The sequence below is a fragment of the Arachis stenosperma genome, chromosome 5 (genome assembly GCF_014773155.1).
Source record: "Arachis stenosperma cultivar V10309 chromosome 5, arast.V10309.gnm1.PFL2, whole genome shotgun sequence".
Classification (NCBI taxonomy): domain Eukaryota; kingdom Viridiplantae; phylum Streptophyta; class Magnoliopsida; order Fabales; family Fabaceae; genus Arachis; species Arachis stenosperma.
Window position 1 is genome coordinate 95,802,915 of NC_080381.1, and position 9,244 is coordinate 95,812,158.

Sequence of the window (9,244 nt, forward strand, 5' to 3'; positions counted from 1 at the left end):
TCGTCCCTATAGTATCAACGTCCCTTCCACCATGAGTGTTACACATCACCGTCCTCATGGGGGACCTTCTTTTCAGTCTCCAATGAGCGTTACGCATCGCCGTCCTCACTAGACAATTGGCACTAAGGCCCAAACATCACTCAATTTCTTTTCAATCCTTACTCTCTACTATACTGTGGTAGAGATCCCTTTAATTAATACCTTCTTTTCTATCTGCTCTACTGTGGCAGACATTCATCAAATTCTTTCGGTCACTGCTTTCTACTCTTCTGTGGTAGAGATCCTTTTACTTAAAACATCCTTCTCTTTTTGTTCTTTTTCTTTTCTTTTCTTTCTCGACTTTTCCTTTTATTTTCTTTCTCTCTTCTTTTCTTCAATCTTTTAACTTCTTATCATTTCAACTTCACATTCTTTCCTCACCTTTTCCTAATGTCTTATGAAAAAGAATTATAAAGTTCTTTAATTAGGTCTACGTTCTCTAAAGCTTTTAAAATCACTCTATTTGCTCTTCTCTGACTTATAATTTATTAATAATATCTCTACTAAGAAATATTCGTAATAATATATTAACAATAATATAAATAGAATAATTTAAATGGTAAATAATACATATATATATATATATATATATCTTTTCTTAAAACTTAGTTTATAAAATCTTATTTTCAAACTTTTATTAATTACTTTCTAAATCACAAACTTTGTAATATTCTATTTTTAACCTTAATATTATATAAAATCATATTTAAAATCCTCACTTATTTTTATATTTATAAAAATAATCCTGAACTTTTATAAATTACCGATTTTTATCTCCATATTTTATTTATTATATAAAATACCCGAAAATTTATATAATTATAAATTATATCTTGATTTTTATATACAAATACAATGTTACCCTTCAGAAATAAAGTTTAAATATTAGTCTTCCTCTTATACCCAAAACTGAAACCCTTAGCACTTTTCTTTTAAAATATTACTTGTATTTTAACCTGTTTTCAAGTCTTTCGGTTACCGACTTTTCTCAACTTTTAATTTAATCTTTCGACTATCAAATCTCATGTATTTTCTCTAAATACCATATCCCAACAGTCCTAAAATTATTAAAACAACCACAGTTGAGCTGTTTCTCATAGTCAAACCAACAAATCACAAGTAACAACAATAATTCAATATAAACTCATTCAGACTCAAACAATAATTAACCAAATTAACATTCACTTATCAAATTCACATTTAATTGTTATAAAGTTACCAAACTCTATTTTTGTACGAAATTAAAATAACGAAAGTTCCGGAAAAGCTTTTTGACTGAGCTGCTGAAAAGAAAAATGTTAGAGATCGTCTGTGCCTTTTAGAACTCCAATTGACCGAATTCAAAGAGAAGGAGAATTACATCACCGTCAGTTTTCACCGATAAAAAATGACGCCAAGATATAGAAAAGGAAGATATGAACATTTTTATCGGATTAAATTTTTTATTGGACTTACAAATTTAAAGAAATTGAAATCGAAAGGTTTATAGGTTCCACGGTTTTCTCTCTCATTCTCGGTCACTATCTTCTTACCATGCAAGAAAATAAAACCAAAAGAAGCTAGATGATGATGATTAGTGTGTTTAGGTGTCATGGTTATTTATATATATATACACATATGTACATATACCTTCAAGCAACGTCTGTTACCTCTTGCTTTTCCTTTCTTAATAACTTATATATGTAATTATGAATGATTATAATTAATGTGATAAGAAAATGTGACCCGAGTTTTCATTATCGGTCACTATATATAAAAGCCAAGTTTTCATTTCTTGCCTTTCATTTTCTTAATAGCTTTATTGATAATCTTTCCATTATATGTACATAATAGACTCATATATAATAATAATAATAATAATAATAATAATAATAATAATAATAATAATAATAATAAGAGTTATAAAAAGTAATTTAATTTTGCCTATCAAAAATATTTTTTAATAAATAATTTAAATTAATAGAATAAATTATAATTAAATTAAACTTCAATAATTATAAAATTTCATTTAATTATTTTTATTAAAAATAGTTTTCTTAAAAATAAAATCTCAACAAATATAATAACTCAAAAATAATTAATTATTTAATTTTTAAAAATTTGGAGTGTTTCATGAAGTACCCCACGAATCTAGTTATCCAAACCTCTCCTTGACAAAGTCGCACCACAAGCATATAATTAAAGATTTTAAATTCCCAGACATCGATGTCTAGAGTCTCTTTGGACGTCTAAATGTTTTGTCTTAAGGAAACTCTTGATTGTGGATTTTCAATCAATAATCCCGGACCAGTTGGCCTAAGTTACTGAGTGATGAAGCACCCATCGAATCTAATTACTTGAGTCCTATCCTTGGACAATTAGCACTACAGACACATAACTGGGCTCTTTGCCATTTGTAAGACTCCAAATTTTTTGGAAATTGAATAATAAGTTATTTATGGGTTATGATATTTATTCAAGATAATATTTTCAGAGATTTTTATATTGAGTATTTTCTTATTGGTTTAAAGATTTAGTGATTGAAAAATAATGAGGATTTTATATGTTTTAATATGAATATTTAGATTTTGAACTTTATTTATGATTTTAAAGGAAATTAATTTGATTATCTCTAATTATTAAATTAGAGTATTTATTTAAAATAATTTATAAGTTGATAATTAAATAGTATTTTTATAGATATTATTAATGGATTAAAATTGATTTTTCAATTACCAAATTACCGTTATACCTCTTTTTACCAAAAATCCTAACCCTAATTTCTAACAACACACTCACTCACTCACCTCTCACTCTCAGCTACACACTCCCTCGCAACACTCACCTCACAAGGGTGATTCACACACACGAGAACAAAGGAAAGAGAGAAAGGGAGAAGAGAGAATGGAGAGCACGATGGAAGAGAAGGGAAAGGAGAGGGAGCAGCGCCGGCAGAGGGCATCACTCGTCGCTGCCACCAGACTGCCGCATGCGTGGAGCTTCCTGTTTCGCCGCCGTCGTGTCGCGCCAGGGAGAGTCTCGGTTAAGAGAAGAGATGCCATGACAGAGAAATCGTGCTGCGAAGGACAAGATCATTGTCGCCGAGGCTCCGCCCTGCCCAACCACCGTCTCCGAAGCTCATGATGCCATTGCGGTGGTGGTGTGGACTTTAGAGAGAGAGAGAGAGAGAGAGATGGCTCTAGAAGAGAGGACGCAATACGGAGAATGAGTTGGGTCCGTTTCTGCCGTCGCTGCTGCAGCCAACCACCGTTGCGAAGCTCCACGCCACTGCGTTGGTCGCCGGAGTCAACCGTTGGAGTTGCGGCTACCAGTACTAGGTTCCTTCTTGGTACGGTAAGTCGTTTTGCTCCGAAAACTCATTTAGTTTCTATTCTGTTATATTATTGAGGAATTTGCGGCGTTATTGTGATAAAGTTGAGTTTCGGTCCTTGCATGTTACGTTTGGAGTCGCTGTTCTTGCGGAGACGGTATGGAGCTGTGGTCGCAGCTGCCGCTATTGTGGGCAGCGAGGAAAAGGAATTTTGAACATATTTGGCTTTATGGTTTCGACTATTCAAGGTTGGGGCGCTTTCCTTAAACTTATTTTTGTTCTAAAGAGTTGTTATAAATCTATATTGATGCAAATAATATATTTTTAGAGATTATGTGAGTCTTATGGATTGAACTGAGTTGTTTTGAATAAATGATTGATTTATTGATTGATTAAATTGGTTTCTAAATTGTGGTATAATGATTATTGAGCGTTTGGATGCATATTGATAATTGAGGTTGAATTATTGTGATTTATTAGATTGGTTATTCGAATTCTGGATTTTTGTTGATTTTCTTGAGTTGAGTTGGAATTGTTGAGATAATGATTTATTGGAAATGATTTGAATGATAGATAGGTGTTTGATTTGGTTGTTGGGACCCTTGAAGGGTGGCAAAGTCCGTATTTTAGAGGAGATGCTGTCAAAATTTTTTATAAAACTCTGAGACTTTGTTTAAAGAAAATTTGATTTAAGAATCATATTACTTGATTTCAATTTATTACTAAATGAGTCATGTTTTTAGTTCAATTTATTGAGAAAAGAATTCTGTTTTGAGTTTGATTTATTAAGAAAAGAGTTATGATTTGAGTTTGATTCATTAAGAAAAGGATTCTGTTTTGAGTTTGATTCATTGAGAAAAAAATTATATTCTGAGCTCGATTTCAAATGAAAGAACTATGTCTTGAGTTTGATTAAAGAATCCCATTTTTAGAAGTTTTTTGTGTAGGTTTGCTGAAAGGAAAAAGAAAGGCAGCAACTAGGGTTCCATTTAGGAATAGGGGAAATGTGTGTGCTAATAAAATTAGAGTTTGTATATAAAATTGGGATTTTGGGTTTAATTAGAGTAAGGTAATTTTATTAAAATTGGAGCATAGTGTATAAATTTTGAAATCTAATTAAATCTCTAAAAATTACTTTAATATTGTATCAAAATACTAATTGATTCTCAATCAATTTCTCTAGTTGAAAATATATAGTAATATAATTAATTTTCTTTAATCCCTAAAACTCAAAGTATTGAATTATAAAAGTATAAAGTATTTAAAATCAAATCATACAAAATTCTTATTATTTGACAACTACTAACTTTATAATTTAAATATAGAAAATAACTAATTATAAAATTAGATAAAATTCTAATTTAAATAACCAAACATCCTTATTTTTTAATTTCTAGGACTTTAAATTGTAAATTGAAAAATAATCCATAATTATAAAGTTTTTAAAAAAATCTTAATTTGCTTCAAATCCATTTAATCAAAACTGCCTTTAATTATCTTTAATAAAATAATTTCTGAAATTAAAACTGTAAATAAATATATAATCTAAAATTAGTGTATAATAAAATTTTTCAAAAATTCTGGGTCTTACATTTAGAACCTTAACATTACTTCTGCTGCGGTCCATCTCCTTGGTGTTTGTCTTTTTTGGGATATTGGTCCATTCATGATTATCCTTTAAATGTTACAATTTACAAACTGCACAAATATTCTCATTTTTTTTCTTTGAGTAAGTGTAGTTTCGCCCTTAAAGAATGAAGGTCTATTGTTAAATTTATGTTTAATGAGTGTGTAAGCCACCACATTTACTCTCATGATAGCTATTTGGATCTTTTCTCTAAGTTATTAGACTTGATGCTTGAGATCTTGACTCTTGATACTAATTGAAGATTTTTAATAGCTTAAAAAAGGGAGTTGAATGTAGGGTTTCTTTTTAAAACGAATACCAAATATATTTGAAATTTAGCTGCTGCAGTGTTTGTTAAAATGATTATGTAAAAGACAATTTATTTTTGTCTCGTAAATACAGTACAAAAGACAGAGTAGAAGAGAAAAACTTGCACCATCATATATCCTAGTTCAACCACTTAGTGCCATGTGATCTACATCCAATCTCTACCACAACAATAGTAAAATTTTCATTATAATTTCAAAGAAATCATAATCACAAATTTTCAATAATTTTCTCTAATCCTGTTAAGGAACACACAAGATTCTATGTGAACTTGTCACCACTAAACTAACCTAACTTAAACTTTTTCACTAAGTGCTTTTTTAACATAATAAAAAAAAATTTTTAAGCTTGTGATTTCATACTAAGTGCTCTCCCAACTTAACAAAGAGAACCTATTAGGCTCATGACACAAAATAAAAATTAAATAAAAAAATTTGATATAATTTATGACTTTTTCTCTAACTAGCTAAATGTTTCTTTTATGTTGGTGCATTACCTCCAAAAATTAAAAATTTTTTTGCAAAAAAAAAAAAAAAAAAAAAAATTAAGCACGGCAGAGAGGACTGTGGTTGCATTCTTCTCCAAAGATGAGTATGGCAGCAAAGATAGTGGTGTTCCAAAAATAGCAACAAATCCGTTTTGCAAATGGTAGAAGGTCGTGAGTGGTGGTATTCTCTTTTGCTGTCCTTGCTGTTTACTTTTTGGTAGCACATATATTCTTATTGTACTAGTTAAATTAACACCTTTAATCTTTTTTTTTCTCTTAATTTTGATATTTTCTCTCTATTACATTTCATGATGAAAATATTTTGGTACCAAGACTGAAAAAAAAAAAAAACATTTTTCTTTCTTATTTTTGTGTTATATCCGAATTGCTAGTGCTCGACTGGGATGTAGAAAAATGCTTGATGTCCGTGTCCATATATCAATAATAATGTCCCTTCATATTTGTCAAAAAATTGATCGACTTTCTTTTCTTTTGGACTGTGCATATATTACTGTATGTGGACCTGCATAAAAGGAACACTCATCAAATGATATTTGGGCTTTTAAACTTAACAAAATATGTTTATCATCACCAAAAATAAAGATATTATTTTCTAAACTCAACCAAAAACACATTAAGTAATTATATAAATTATACTTTTATCCTTAATTTATTTTCAAATATACTTTAATTAAACCCTTAGGATTAATGTCGTTAACAGAAATTTTTGCGATCACAAGCTAATATATGTATTGATAGGTGCTAGGTTGTCTTGTGTCATTGTGTCAATAACACATACTATAAGATTATTACATCACTAATTATTAATTTTCAAGAGTATAATATTGTTAATCTGATTTTTATTTAAAAAAAATACTTATTGAATTATAAATATCTTTTTCCTTAACATTAATGTTTTATTTTAATTTTATTCTTAATATTTTAATATGTTTATAATATGATAATCCTATGTATGTTGATGACATGCTAGTCTAGAATTATTATTTCACAGTAGCATCTCAGCCTAATATTATCAATTAGTATCTTTATTAACTATGTTAATCCTGAAAAGTATAAATAAAACATATATAATTCATTAAGTATATTTTTTAAATTTTAAAAAAAGTTTTAAAAACAACCAATATACTTTATCTTTATTAATTTATTTCCAATAAAAATAACGATTTAATTATACTCAGAGAACTTTAGTTAAGTGATCTCATCCTATTTATTAATTTATTTCATGATATATAAAATATAAGGAGTAAATATTAGTGAAAATAACGTAAGCCATTGAATTTTGAATATCCATCTCGTGAGATTTGAAAATGAAATGCAGATGAGTCATCAGTTACCTTGAAACTGATGAAGCAATAATGCTACATATCTATATCTATATATTATTCCACCATACAAAAAAAGGGTCCTTGAAATCTTCTATGGACGGAAACGAAGATCTGAAAAGTGAAGGTCTTGGATGAAGATTATTCCTCAGATAGCATTTATATCTACCACATAAAACATATAAGATAAGATATTATTGTCCTGTGAGATTTTATTTTATTTTTGTAACTTACCTTTTGGAACAATAATATCGGTTATGGTTATGGTTACTGCTTTTAGATCATTATTTGTGCTGTCTGAATTAGATCAGGGACATAAGGCAACTCAATATAATGACCTGAAGTGGATCAATGCATGCATGCAACCGTGTTTGGGCATTTGCCACTAATACATTTGTTTATGCATAGCTTTTCTAAAGTTGATAATAGATATTTTGTCAACAATCACATATTAAATGCACGACGTTTGATAAGCATCGCTGTATTTTGTCAACAATCACATATATATAAACACGTAAATTTTTTTTTTTTTGGTAAGGATATAAGCACTTCATTGTAATAAGATAAAATATTTGGTAAAAGTTCCAGAAAGATAAAAATATCATTGCATGCATGCAACCATTTTAATATAGCTTATTAAATTTAAAATAAACCATAGTTAAGTAAGGACACTCAACGATGAGAAGATTTCTTCTAACACACGTGTAACCATTTTTTTACAACTAGATTTAGGGATGACAACAGGTTCTCATGAAGGTGGGACATGTCTCCCACCCTCGTCTCCAAAAATTCTCTTTGTTTCTGTCCTGTTGTCGTAACGGAGATTCCGTATCCGCCAGATATTCGAATATCTACAAATATCCACGGATTTAGAAGAGATGAATATAAGAAGAAAAATAAAACAAAAATTCAATAAACAAAAATCCAGTGAATACTAAATGAAAAAAAATGAACAAAAATCCAATAAACAATACATACCAATAACTTAGTATTATAATCCAATGTTTCAATTTTACAGTATGAATTCAAACCCTAAATTTAGTTTCATAGCAAAAAACTCTAACTCTATACCCAAATTTATCAATTAATAAAATTTAAACTCTAAACTTAAATCCAATTTCACATGATAAGAATCCAAATCCTAAACCTAAATTCAATTTCACATCAACAAAATTCAAAATTTAATCTCAATTTCGTAGCAATTTCTTCAAATAAAAATAAAAATATATATATTCTCAAATCTCGGTTAATAGAAAATCAAAACATCCAACTTATTGAAGAGTCATAGTCGACTTTGTTGAGCAGAGGCGATGCAGAGTCCTTGTGAAGCAGAAGCGTCGTGGAGCAGAGGCGTTGCTAAAGTAGAGTTGCCATTGACGATGACGCAGATCTAAATCTTCGATGCGACTTGCGAAGCAGAGGCAGAGGCGTTGCGAAACAGAGACAGAGTTATCGCGAAGCAGAAGAAGAGGCGGCGTGAAGCTGTGAGCAACAAACAGTAAGCGACACAATGAGGAGAAGAAAGTGAGCAACAGCTGCGATGGAGGAAGGTCAGGGACGATGACGTGAAGGACTCAGAAGGAGGAGGCCGGTGACGAAGTAAGAAGAAAGATTGGAAGAAGTACTAAAGGAGGGGGTGACAAGTGCGGGAGAAGATTGAGTGAGGGAGAGGCTCGGATAGAGAGAAAAGTGGAAAGAGCGGCGCATAGAGTATGATTTGGGGTTGGGTAGGATTTCAACATATATATATATATATAAAAGAGTATTTTTGTAATTTTAAACTTACGGGTATTAAACAGGTACCCACGGGGTGGGTACTTCTCCCTCTGCCTCCGCCCTGTTTACTATACGGGTACCCGTACTCATCCCCCACAGGAAAAAAATACTCCCTAAACTTACTCTCCAGCGGGTAAATTCCCGCGAATACCCGTCCCATCAAAAAGAATTGCTATTCCTAACTAGATCTATCCTAATTTAATAGTTTTTTACGATAAAAATTGAGGTTAATTCCATCCAGTTGTCAGTGTAATATATTATATTATTAATCAACTGTGTTTTTCAAATGATATTACTTGAGATAATTATAATAATTATTGAATAATTTAATATTA